The sequence below is a fragment of the Thalia democratica genome, chromosome 3 (assembly GCF_965202585.1).
Source record: "Thalia democratica chromosome 3, ktThaDemo2.hap1.1, whole genome shotgun sequence".
NCBI lineage: Eukaryota > Metazoa > Chordata > Thaliacea > Salpida > Salpidae > Thalia > Thalia democratica.
Genome location: NC_139167.1, coordinates 8,481,955 through 8,495,615, shown reverse-complemented (window position 1 = coordinate 8,495,615; position 13,661 = coordinate 8,481,955).

Sequence of the window (13,661 nt, the reverse complement as noted above, 5' to 3'; positions counted from 1 at the left end):
GAATTTTTATAGGATTTTAGATACCTAAAAGTTTCACTTAACACTTTTTTCTTATACTTTTCTAGATTTTAGCTTTTCTCTGCAAATCCGCACTTCATCTTATACTTGGTTATTATTTTAAATATTGAAAATTAACTGTTAAAGCTGTACTGCAGACCATATTTTGCTAATTTTTAGTAATGATATGGTTAAGTTAAAAAGAACTATCCATATTCAAAGTGAAAATTACCTAAGTAGCCATTAAGTTTAAAAATAAATAAAAATGCAGAAGAAATAAAAGTAAAATTAATATTTTTTTTTGTACATTTACCTTTTTTTTTAGTAAAATATGTTAATTTGAATATAAAGTTTATTGATTAAACACGTTTGCAGTCATATTACTGTTCTTAATTTTTTTAATGAAGTCATTTGGTCTCAACCTTTAAACTAGAGCTTATAAACAGAATATAAATATGCATATGAATAACAAAATTAATATTATTTATATTTTGAAACTTCGAAACTACCAGTTGCTGTTTATTCACTATTTGTTTGCTAAAATTATTCCAAACTTTTAGCTTTAATTTTTAATATAATACGAAAAATTTTTTTGAAAAAAAGTATATTACAAAAGCATTTTTTTAGTTAGCTAACTTTTATAGTATATGCATAATATACTTTTATTTACGTAACAAAATAGTTAAGATTGACTTAAGGATTAAAACTATTGTAATCAAAATTCAAATGTCTTTTTTAATAGTTGAGCTATCTTTATTTGTTTTTTAAATCAAAACATAGAATACTAAAAATTATTAAAAAAAAAAATTTTAATGTTCGTCGTTAAAATAGAGGATGATTTAAATTCAAAATATCGTATTATTATTCGATATACTTTACTGCCTACTGATATATTTCAGTTTTCTTATAGAAATTTGAACATGTAGAAAATTTAAATTCTTAAAAACGATCATTAACTGTTTAATGAAGTTAGTTTTTAACATTTAAAAAATATGACTTAGTCGTAGAAAAACAACAATTAACTCCTTTTAGTTACTATGTAATAATTGTGCTTATTGATGATGGTTTTTGCGTTATCACAAGTGTTTTACGTTACTGCATGTGACCAACTATGACGTATACATATAGTTATGTATATAATAAAATTAAATATACAAGAAATGAAGTTAAATCATTCTATTTAATTTTTATTCAAATTTATTGCTTCTTAAGTTTGTTAACTGTTATGAAAAAAAGCAACCAATGCAAAAACAGTATGTTGCCAATTTTTAAAGTGTTTTATTACAACTTACCTTTGTTTATTTTTTTACAGTTACAAAGAAACACTGTATAAAAAACTTAATCTTACAAAAAGTCACTATGATATTTAAAAACTAACTAGTTAATAAAAAAATACACACTAAGTTGAATTAAAAGTGAAGTTAGAGTTAAATTCACTACAATCCTTAAATACAAATTCTAAAAAGCTGCTCACCAGAAGTGTTTATTAAGTTCAATAAATTTCATTTAAGATCTGTAAGGTAAATTAAACTGACTACAAGATTAATTAAATATAGTTTGAAATTTACGAATTAAAAGTTACTTTAAGAATGTTTATTTTTTAAGATATTTAAACATAATAAAACTTCAAATTACAAATAGAAAATTTGTGTTTTACGTCTTACTAGCTGTCTATAAGACTTTTTATATAAAAAATTTCCAAAAAAAATTCACACGTTATTAATTAATAACTGATCAATAAACATTTAAAGAGCTAATAAGATTATCAAATAATGCTGTTAGACGTTTTTACGATAAAATTACATCCGAAAACAAAAACAGTATGATGTATGTTACTTTATAAAAATATAAAATTTATTACCGTGTTGCTACATAACAATATATAATTATTTAAATTTGAAATTTACAATTTACTTTTTGATTATTAATATAATCTGTAGACTATTTAGAGATAATTGTATTCAATAAGTTACTTTGTTTAAAATTTGTTAAAAATTAATTTAATTACTTTGGCGGAAAACTTATGTAAAATTATTTTTGATTGTATAGTTTCATTTGATATTAAGATTAAAAAAAAAGTTAGTCAAGTCAAACTTAATAGCTGATCAAAAAATCATAAATAAAACATGTTTTGAAGGTATAGAGTAGTTAAAAATATTTGTAGATATAAATATTAACTATTTTGTTTAATTTATATATAGTAATAACTCGAAATAAAACACATTAATTAGAAGAAAAAAAACTTGAATACAAAAGAAGGTTAATATTAATTAAGTTATTTAAAAATTTATATCTAGAGTTAAGGCTTTCATTGACGTCAAACTACTTTTAACACAAACATTAGTACATTTATTAACCATTAATAAAAACTAACTATCGTTAAAATGTTTTATAAATAGTTTATTATTATTTTTAGTCATACAATGTGGCAATTCTTAAATTTAATTTCTGAATTTTGAGCTTTTTTATTTGTTTTAATTGGCTAACTTTTTATTGCTAATTTTGGAAATAATTTATATTTTTATTTTTTTGTGATAAATCTTGAAAAAGCAAGATCTTGTAAAAGTACTGTCTTGTTTGTTTTCAGTAGAAAGAAATAAAACTAGAGAAATGAAAAAGTGTTAATTTTTTAATAATTAGCACCTTACTTTACTTAATTTGAAAAATAATTTTTTAGTATTTCTTCGAATATATGAATTTTATTTATTAACATTTATTTCGTTGAAGAACGTCAGAAAAAATTACATATCAAAAGTAATTAATAAAAAAACTAAAACTAAGCTGTTTTTCATAATTTGTTTGTTTTTGTCACTATTTTGTGACTTCGAAAATTGCTGACAAAGTAGCGATGGTACAAACTGTTGCTTTTTAGCCAAAGTTATTTTTAATTAAGTACATTTGTATAAATTTAACATTCACGTGTGAGCTGAATGACGTCACTAGGTAATTTTGTTAAAGAATTGAACAAAAAATTTTGTTAACCAGCCAACCAGGTGTACGTCAACAAAATAACAAAAACATTTTACTGAACGCTTTTTACTACGTAACAATATCAAGTTACAAACAAGAGATTTAAGGCAAGTTAGTGTGTATATGTAAATTCTAAACCTTCTTGTTACGATAGTAAACACAAAACGTTAAAAAATTGTTTTTTTGTTGACTTCCATTTTATTTCTAAATTTATTAGTTTTAATAATGTCCTGGGAAAAAAAATATATGGGGTGTAAAACTTGATAGTTAAAAAGTTCTTTGTGCACGAAGTCCTTAAACTAAATATTTTGATTGTTTTTTTTTTAATCTACCAAAAATAATACTAATTAAAGTAAAATTTTTGAATTGTTTTAGAGAATCTTAAATGTTTAACTTATTCAAGCCTTTTGAATTACTAATTTTAAACAAAAACAAATTAATTTGAGAATTAAATAATTTTGACATAACATGTTTTAAAATATTAAATTCTTAGGCAACAAATTGCATTTATGAAATTAAAATAATTTGTAATAAGGAAAGTTTTTGCTTAAAATTTTTAAAAAAAGTAAACCTCATCATTTTATTCTACTTAAAAACAACTAACTAGTAAATACTTTATTTGCTATACGTCATATTCACGTCATCTGGTTTATCCAATAAACCACATGCTACGTATTGACAATAAAAATTATATATTTTGTAAATGTTGACTTGAATGTTAGATGATTAATTTTAACTACATAAGTGTGGTTTGTTTAAATTAACATATCATGTACTGTACCTGTATAAAAACGTACTTCTTTATTATTTGTAATTTTCAATACCTGATCGTCATTCACTATTTTATAAAAGAATAAATTTAGTTTATTAAGAGAATTTTATAATAAGTTTGACTAAATTCTATTGTTTAAAAAACGTATTACTTTATATTAGATCGCGATTTTTGGTATTTAGTTTGTGAACTATATGTTTATGTTTCTTAAATTTAAACTAATTACTCCTTATTAGTTGAAAAAGTAGTTTTTCCTAGTAAATTTTATTTTATAAATCACAGATCATTAAAATATTTAAATAGTTTGGATCAAAGAACGCTTTCTAGTTTAAAATACTAATATGTGTATATACTTATTAGGTTGTCTCAAATACTGTTTATGATGGTCGCGTGGTAAACTATTTAAAATGTTTTAGAAACATATATTTATAGAACTAGTATGTTAATAACCTTTATCAACGTTTTTAATCTAACGTAATAGTTAAATTTATTTAAAACTACCTTATAGTCTAACATTTTTAAGCCACATTCTAATAGATTTAAGTATTTCTTAATAAGTCAATTAAAGGTCAGGTAGATTTATTTTGCAATTATATATTTTTAGTAAAAATAGAGTTTTGGTGCAAATCTAAGATGACGTCAATGTAATATTAAAACTAAAAAAAAATATATAATATTAATCTAGTTACAACATAACACATTCAAGAATTGTAGCCGAATGCTTGTTATTGATTTAAGCAAATTTTTCTAATATAGTGTCGTTCTAGATATTTTGTAAAAGTTTATTAACTAATTTGAATATTTTATTATAATAAACGAACATAGTAAAACTTTACATCTTAATTTATCTCACCTAAAAGTTAAAAGTACTTTTCGTAAAAATTTTAAAAAATTGCTAAGACTATTGTTAGTCAAGGCGACAAGACTTAATAATAAGTACTAAAACATGTTTAATCGTTTTAAGATAGTTATAAAATAGCTCAATTTTTAAATTTAAATCGCTAAAAATAGCAGTATTATAACTATTCTAAAATTTGAATTGTAATTAGCCATGAAGCAGCAAATATATAAAATACACAAAACAAATGTTTGTTTAAGCTTTAAATGTATTAAACTAGTTTGGGGAGCATACATTATTTATAACTATAACAAGTTTTAACTTAACTTAAACTCCTTTACTTTTTTTGGTGATAAAAAAAAATTAGCGTTGTCTTTTAATTGTAAAGAACAATAAGTTTTTGAAAGAACTATTTAAATAACAAATAAAAAACAAATACTTTATATTTATAGATGGTTTTGTTTCTATATATTTTCATTCGATAATTTTTTAGGCAATTAAACTCATGGTTAAGATACACAAACAAACTAAAACAACTTTGTATAAACTGGTTTGTTGAATAAAATAACCTTATTTAATTTACGAAAACCAAATTTATTTAGTTTTTATATAAAAATTAAATAGTAAGCTTAAAACCGATATATATAGATTATAAGTTTCTAGTGTCAAAAAATGAACTTTAAGAAAAGTTAGAACAAGCTTCGTATTTAATTAGTCACTTAAATGTTGAATAACCTTTATTTTCAGCTACACATAAGTTACTTCAAATACTAATGTCAAAACCAAAATAGTAAACAACTTGTTTAAATAGTTTCTCGTCCCTTAGTTTTACCAACAAATGATGTATTTATTTTTGTATACATATTCATAAAACATTACAAGGTTGTAGTAAAATAAATATATCTTTCTTGGTTGAGTTCATTCACAAACTAATTACAAGAATGATAAAGTCTGTAATACAAAACATAGTTAAACTAGTTAAAAACTTATACATCTCCCCCCAGATTTTATCTAAGAAGGAGATAAAACGATAATTTTACCTAGCGATACAAAATTATTTTAAAACAATTTGTTAACAAACCAAAGTTGTTGCTACTTAAACACATTTTTCAGGTCTAAAATTCAACGAAATTAAATTCAAGAAGACAAAAACATTAAAAAAATTACGATTAATTTAGTTCACTATTAAATGATTTGTTAAAACAAACTACAACTTAAACAAACAAACAGTACAAAAATTTGAGACTTAATCTTTACTTTTCTTCACTTTGCTGAATACTAGCATTCAAAAACTTACTTGCTTCACCGATTTGAACTTTTCAGCTTTGAAGAACGAAACCACACGCCACTCATCTAATTAATTTGAAACTTCACATAATTTGCCGATAAACATCTTTATCATAATTTCGACTTCAAACAAAGTAGAATGTGCATTACTGATGGCATTAAACACTGATGAAATACTGCTACACTTATTTTCCAAATACTCGATACCAACTAATAGTTCGAATTTTTGAAAGTCAATCCCTGCGTCCTCATCCAAGATTACTTTGAACAGATGGCTGTTAGACAAGTCTGCTGCAAAGTCAACTACAAACTTTATGACGTCACCATTAGACTGAAACTCATTCATAAATTAGACCATAAAACATTAATTTACAGTGAACATTCCAACTTGACAATAAATGAATATCAGCAACATCGGTGTCACGAGGCTTTTGAAAAGCTTCATAAAGTCTTACACGGAAACGCTGCAAATAATCCGATAATTTCACACACTCATCCCGGACTTGTTGTTCGCAAGTAAACTTTGGCGGTCTGTTTGCTTTTCTGTTTGAAATATAAGTCAATAAAATATAGATCAAAGCAAATCCGAGCCATTACGGTTCAACATCAATTTTGAAGAAAACCATTAGTATAGAGGGATATTACACAATGCTTATTCAAAAAGAATCTTCCTTCTGTAAACACAGAACATCAAAATTTTTCTTGACATCTTTTTTCTCAACTTTACCAATAAAAATAAACTTTTATTCAAACACTTTAAGTCATTAAGTTTACATATAAAAAAAAATGTTTTTTAGAGTAGCTTTAATTTTTTATAGTATCTTAAAATTTTAAATATTCTATTTTAATTTTTTTTTCACTAAACAGAACTTTTTTAGTCAAGTTCAATGATTAATAATATATGATTTTTTAATAAGATTTTACTTTAATTTATCAAAGTAGTCTTATATGTGTTATATTTATTATTGAAGTGATATTTAACATTTTTGTTGCATTGATATTTTTTAACATTAAAAAATGTAATAATATTTAATTTTGAGTTAACTTAAGTAAAAGGCTATTCTACTCAGTACCTAATATATCCTACTAATAGGTTTACTTTCAACTAAAACAAAATAAATTTTTGAAACACTTTTATAGAAATATGTCAAAAAATATTTTAAGTTATTTAGTTAAACAAATATTTTCAAGTTACAAACAAATTGATAATTAATATAAAAAGAATTTTAAAAAACAACTTTTTTTTTTTTAAGTTTGTCGCAAAGCTTTTAAAAAGTTTTAAATTAAGTCTCTTTAAAATAGAGAAAAATATTTTTATTTCTACTACTTTAATTGACATTATTAAAACAACATTAAGAAAAGCTTAAATAGTCTTACTATTCTTTAAATTAAACTTAATTAATATAGGTTTTTTAGAGCTGTTTTTGTTTAAACACACAATGAAAATTTTAGCAGATGATAAAAAGAATGTTTGTGTAACTTGCGATAAATTTTTTAAGTTAAAATCAGCATTAGTTGTTCACAATAGAATTCATTCTGGTGAAAAACCTTACAGTTGTGATTTCTGATCTGTTGTGATAAAAATTTTACACTAAAAGGTAGTTTGAAATCACATCAACTAATTCATTCTGGTTTGAAGATTTATCAATGTGATGTTTGCAAAAGATGTTTTTCACATAGACATAATCTAAAACTCCAAGCTGTAGTACATACTGATGATAAACCAGTTGAATGCAAACAATATGATTAAATAATAATATCTTTCTTTGTTGAGTTTATTCACAAACTAATTACAAGAATGATATAGTCTGTAAAAAAAAACATAATTAAAACTAGGTAAATACTTATACATCTCCCCCAGATTTTATCTACAAAGGAGATAAAACGATAAATTTACCTAGCGAAACAAAATTATTTTAAAACAATTTGTTACAACTTAAGAACAAATTCAGGTCTAAAATTCAACGAAATTAAAGTTAAGGGACAAACACTTTTGAAAAATTACAATTAACTTAGTTCCTATTTTATAATATTTTTTTTAACAAACTAAAACTTAAACAAACAAACTGTAACAAAAAAAATTGAGACTTAATCTTTACTTTTTTTCACTCAGTTGCTGAATACAAGCAATCAAAAACTTATATGCTTCACCGATCAGAACTTTTTCAGCTTTAAAAAACGAAAACCCACGTCATTCGTCTAACCACCTTGAAACTTCACTTATTTTGCTGATAAACATCTTTATCATATATTCGACTTCAAACAAAGTAGAAGGTGCATTACTGATTGCATTAAACACTGACGAAATACTGCTACACTTATTTTCCAAATACTCGATACCAACAAACAGTTCGAATTTTTGAAAGTCAATCCCTGCGTCCTCATCCAAGATTACTTTGAACAGATGGCTGTTAGACAAGTCTGATGAAAAGTCAACTACAAACTTTATGACGTCACCATTGGACTGAAACTCATTCTTTAGACCATAAAACATTAATTTATAGTGAATATTCCAACTTAACAATAATTGAATATCAGCAACACCGGTGTCACGAAGCTTTTAAAATGCATCATAAAGTCTTACACGGAAACGCTGCAAATAATCCGATAGTTTCACATTTATCCCGGACACATTGTTGTTCGCAAGTAAACTTTGGCGGTCTGTTTGCTTTTCTGCAGAAAATATAGATCAAAGCAAATCAGAGCCATTCCAGTTCAATATCAATTTTGAAAAAAAGCCATTAGTACAGAGAGAAATTACACAATGCTTATTCAAAAAGAATCTTACTTCTATAAAAACACAGAACATTAAAACTTTTCTTGACACCTTTTTTCTCAACTTCACCAGAAATGACAAACTTTTAAGTGGTATGTTTGCTTTTCTCAGATAAGGGATACTACTTAGACATTTGCAAACAGAAGGGGTAAATATTCTTAGAAACTTACGATTTTGAGCAGTTAAGCGACCTGATCCTTCAACTTTGACAACACATTGATGACAGTCCTTCACTTCCACCACCATTCCACTTTTCCCAACTTGCTAGGAAAGTTACCTGTTTGATTTAGTATCACGACATGATCACTGCAATTCAAAGGTGGCAAAGATTTTGTGTTCTCACTTATATTTTCCAGAGACATAACAAAACGAATACTGAGAGATTCTTTCTTTTTCTTCCAAATGTCACGCCCCATTTTTGAGATCTGCTGGTTATTGTAAGTCATAACACTCTTTCTGACTTAAGGAATGACTTCTTATCATTTGGAGGTAGGTGAGGATTGCTTTGGGATTTTTGCAGTTTTCGTCGCAATCCAGTGTGTAGAAATACATTTTTCTGTCCCTGTACCCCCTTTTTCTTCTTGACGTTTTTACGCTTGAACATATTTTTCCTACGACCTTGGCTGCAAAAGTTATCAAAGTTTTGTGTATACAATCCACCAACTACAAGTTCATTTGACTAATTAGCATAATTTTGGTGACTTTTATAATTTTTTTTACGTGACTTTATCCAGCATTGTTTGCAGGCAAAACATTCAATATACCTCATACTTTTACTGCTCCAAACAAATTTATCAGTTGATTTATTACATATGCCACAAGTTATTTTATCACTTCGTTTTTGTGTGATTTTCTTTAAGGATTTGTATGAGAAAACGGAGGCTGTAACAGCGGGTTTTGACATTGCATCACGTGCCATCTTTTTACCTTCAATAAAACCGATTGTCTCATTGACATTTTTCTCATCTAGATTTTCCCATCCTAGTACCTCTTTACGGATATCCTCATCAGCTAAACCTGTTACCATGACATCTTTTAGGATTATGTCTGTAAAATCTATCATTTGATTACAATCATCCTTTGGGCATTTACATGTGTACGAGCATTTACTGGCTTTTCCCTTTAAACGTGCAGCAAATGATCTAGTGTTTTCAGTCAAATCCTGTCTTGCACTAAGAAAGTATGATCGTCGTACAACAACTGAAACAGGAATAACTGCAAGCTGCTTGATCATCCTTAAAAGTTCTTGCTCACTTAAATTTACTACATCTTCATGACCCTTCAGAAGAGCATAGCCTAAATCTTCCTCACAGCACTGGTACAGTTGACGGCCTTTTTCTACTTCTGTCATCTCCATGCTATCTTTGAAAATAGTCCACTTTTGTACAAATATATTCCAACCCTCTTCATTGCAGTCTGTCGCTATTGGAGGACGGTCCATCTTTGGAGACTTTGGTTTTGAAGAATTTGCATAAATGTGAACGTTGTTGTGAATGATAAGCAAAGAAGCAACTACAGAAGCATCAACGTCTGGTGTTTCATATGTGCAAATCTCAAGAGGGCATTTAATCACAGGCATTGTTGATTCAAGTTAGCTAGACTTTATCATAAATAAATATATCTTTCTTGGTTGAGTTTATTCACAAACTAATTACAAGAATGATAAAGTCTTTAATACAAAACATAGTTAAACTAGGTAAATACTTATACAGTAGTCAATATACAAATTAAAATTTTTAGGCCAAAAAATGTGGCAATTTTTTTTATAATGTTGTTTATGATAGTTGCAAATAAAACTGAAATAATTAACTTTTTTTTATATAACTCTATAATCAAAACACTGTAACTAAAAACTCAACATTTGTAATGTTTAAATATTCGTTTAATAAAATATATGTTTAAATAACTTCCTAAATAATAATTTAAAAACATACGTTAAGTTTAAAGCTATACGTAGCATACTTAGTTAAACAAAAAGTCTTAATAAAAAGCTTTCATCAAACTAAACAACTTGAAAAATAAACTGATTTACATGCTAAGTCACATGCTTTATTTTTACATAATTCGAATTCCAACATAAAGTGAGAACATTTTAAGGTTTTTAATTTACATTATTAAGAGAGTTAAAAGTTACTGGGTAAATCTAAGTGACTTCACTAATCATTGATAGTTTGAACTTAAAAAATATAATTAATTTATAAATTATTTCTATGGTGACCTTAACTAATCTCTGTTGTTTAAAAAACATTTGCTCTACTTTTGTTCATACATTTTAGTACATAGTTATAAATATTATACTTGTGTTTCTTATATTTTTTTTCTAAAAGTTAAAAACTAAATAAATCTTTAGTTTCAACTTAATAATACATTTACATCATCCTTATTTCAAATAATTTTAAAACACATCTTATCTTAAAAATAGCTACAAAAATAAAATTAGTTTGTAATTTTTTTTCATGTTTTATTAGTACTTTTAAAACCAACTTACTGATATCAGTTGAAAAATTATACTTTTTATTTAACCCTTTCTTTATCTTATAGTTGAAAATTAAAGTTTTGTTTTATTCTTTTAATTTCAAATATCAACTAAATAATAAGCAGTTTCATTAACAACTTTATTTTTGACTTAAAATTAGCTCATAAATATGGTCCATGTAGAAGTGGATTTCCTAGAAGATTACGACCGATTTCGACTCGTCAGGCAGGCATAATCGCGAGAAACCGCAATCGAAATCTAACTAAGCGGGTTTTGAAAAAAATATTGTTTAGTACTGATTTTCATAGAAAAAATTCTTTTAAATTATTATATTTGTATGTACATACTAATTTTTCTATGATGCAATTACTCACTTAAATTTTCGAAAATATTATTTATTACTTTTGTTTAGCAATTAACAGACTTAAACTGCAGAAATTTAACATTAGTAACGTATAAAATGTAATTAAGTTATAAAAGTTTTATTAATTAAACTTATAAATTAAACTTATAAAAGTTTTATTGATTTAAGCTACGTTGTAAAGAGTAAAGTTATAATATATTAATTTAAATAAAACCATTTTTTGCGATAGCTTTTATTTATTCAGGCTAATAAAAAAACTTAAATAGAATTCTAATTAGTATTATTTTTCTTATTAACGTATTTTAGGTTTACCTACAAGTTTATTCAATACATTTGTAAATATTTTTAGTCAAATAACATGTTGAAATACAGACCTACGACTTAAAGAAAACACAATAATGTACGAAAAAAATTTACTGAAACTAATAAAACAAACACTTAAGTGTTGTTTAAAGTAACTTGCGGCTTTAGTATAATTTACTTGTAACTTCACAAATCTAACTTCAAATGTTTCTTGTAATATACAAAAAAATTAAAATTTTTTTTAAATTAGTCCTATAGTGACTTTACTTAGCTTCACCTGCAAAATTATTTCAAGTTGAGACTTATTAGTCCTTATAATAACGAAAGCGGTCGTGGGTTGCCTCGTATACTGTTGTTGATTGTCAAGTTGTCGCTAATTCAATTTTTTAGCTAGGGTTTTGTATCTTATAAAGTTCAATGAAGTGTGTCCAGGTTAAACAAAATTTTTTTGCATTGATATGTGTTTAGTAAAAATAAAGTTTTGCTCAAAATTTAATATGACGTCAATTTAGAATTAAATTACGAAACTACAAAAAAATTGGCTAAAGGTTATGTACTATTTGCTTTGAACTACAACTTTATATCTTAACAAACTTTTTACATTTTTTTTATAACTTAAAAACAATATTTATTTGAAGTAATATAATTTTATATGTTTTAATTTAAAAGTTCCTAAACATTTTTCTGTCTGTATTGTCGCCATAATATGGTGTTAATATTAACATTGTTATTTACTTGATAACTATAAGGTTAAAAATGCTTACATTTGAAACATTAATATAATAATTAGTAAAAGTTGACATATAATCAATGTATCGAACGTTAAGAGTATTTTACTGGCGAACTGTTGATTAAATTTTTAAAGAAAGTAAAGTATTAGTTATTTAAGTTTTTAAAATTTTTTAAAGTAAGATTTGTTTCCATAAGTTGAAAACAATTAATTAATGAAAGTCAAATTGTAAGTTATATCAAACAATAAAAAATTCTATTTTAATAAAATAGTTTTTTTTATTATATAAGTTATTTATTTTTAAATATATAACTCGATTGAAGATTATAAACCATTAAGTAAGTTAATTAAGCCTAATATAGAAAACGTTCTATCTATAACTCAAAAAAGTCAAAAAAAATATTTTATTTTTTATAACTTACTAAATACTATACTTTTATTATATATTTATATAAATTGATAGACACAATACTGAAATTAAACTGTGTTTATTTAGATCAAGACAAAGCTAACACACATTTTTTTTTTATCTGGCAACTCTGAATAATACTTTAAAGAAAGAAAACGTTTAGTTATTTTTAGCCATTGGTTACAGTCAAAATTAGCGAACTTATATCTTTTGTTACATATATGAATCTCTAAGTTAGCCTAACATTTGTGGCATAAATCACATGACGTTAGTTTTAAGAGACTGGTATTAAAACTATTGCGTTTTTAATGCGTAAATCTGATTTCTAGCTCTAATATTAGTTTTTTTATTGGGTAATTTTACCTAGTATAGATCAAGTTTTTGTATTGACATATAGATTAGAATTCTTAACGTATCTTCTAACTTACAATTAAAAAAATAATAAAATTTAAATCGTTGTTAACAACTGAAACAAATAAAAAAACGATCAGTTTAATTTAAACCTTTTTCATTCTTAAATTTTATGTTTTTACCGTCAAGCTAACTAGTAAAACTAAAATAATAAATATTTCTTTATTAAGTATATTAAACAGTTATAAATTGTCTTGATCAAACATAAAGTACAATATATATAAATAACTAAAAATTTAATAGATATTTAAGTTTATAAGTGCATATTTTTTCATAGTTATTTTTACCTGCGAAAATTTTTTAGTCTAATAATATGCTTTTAAACTTT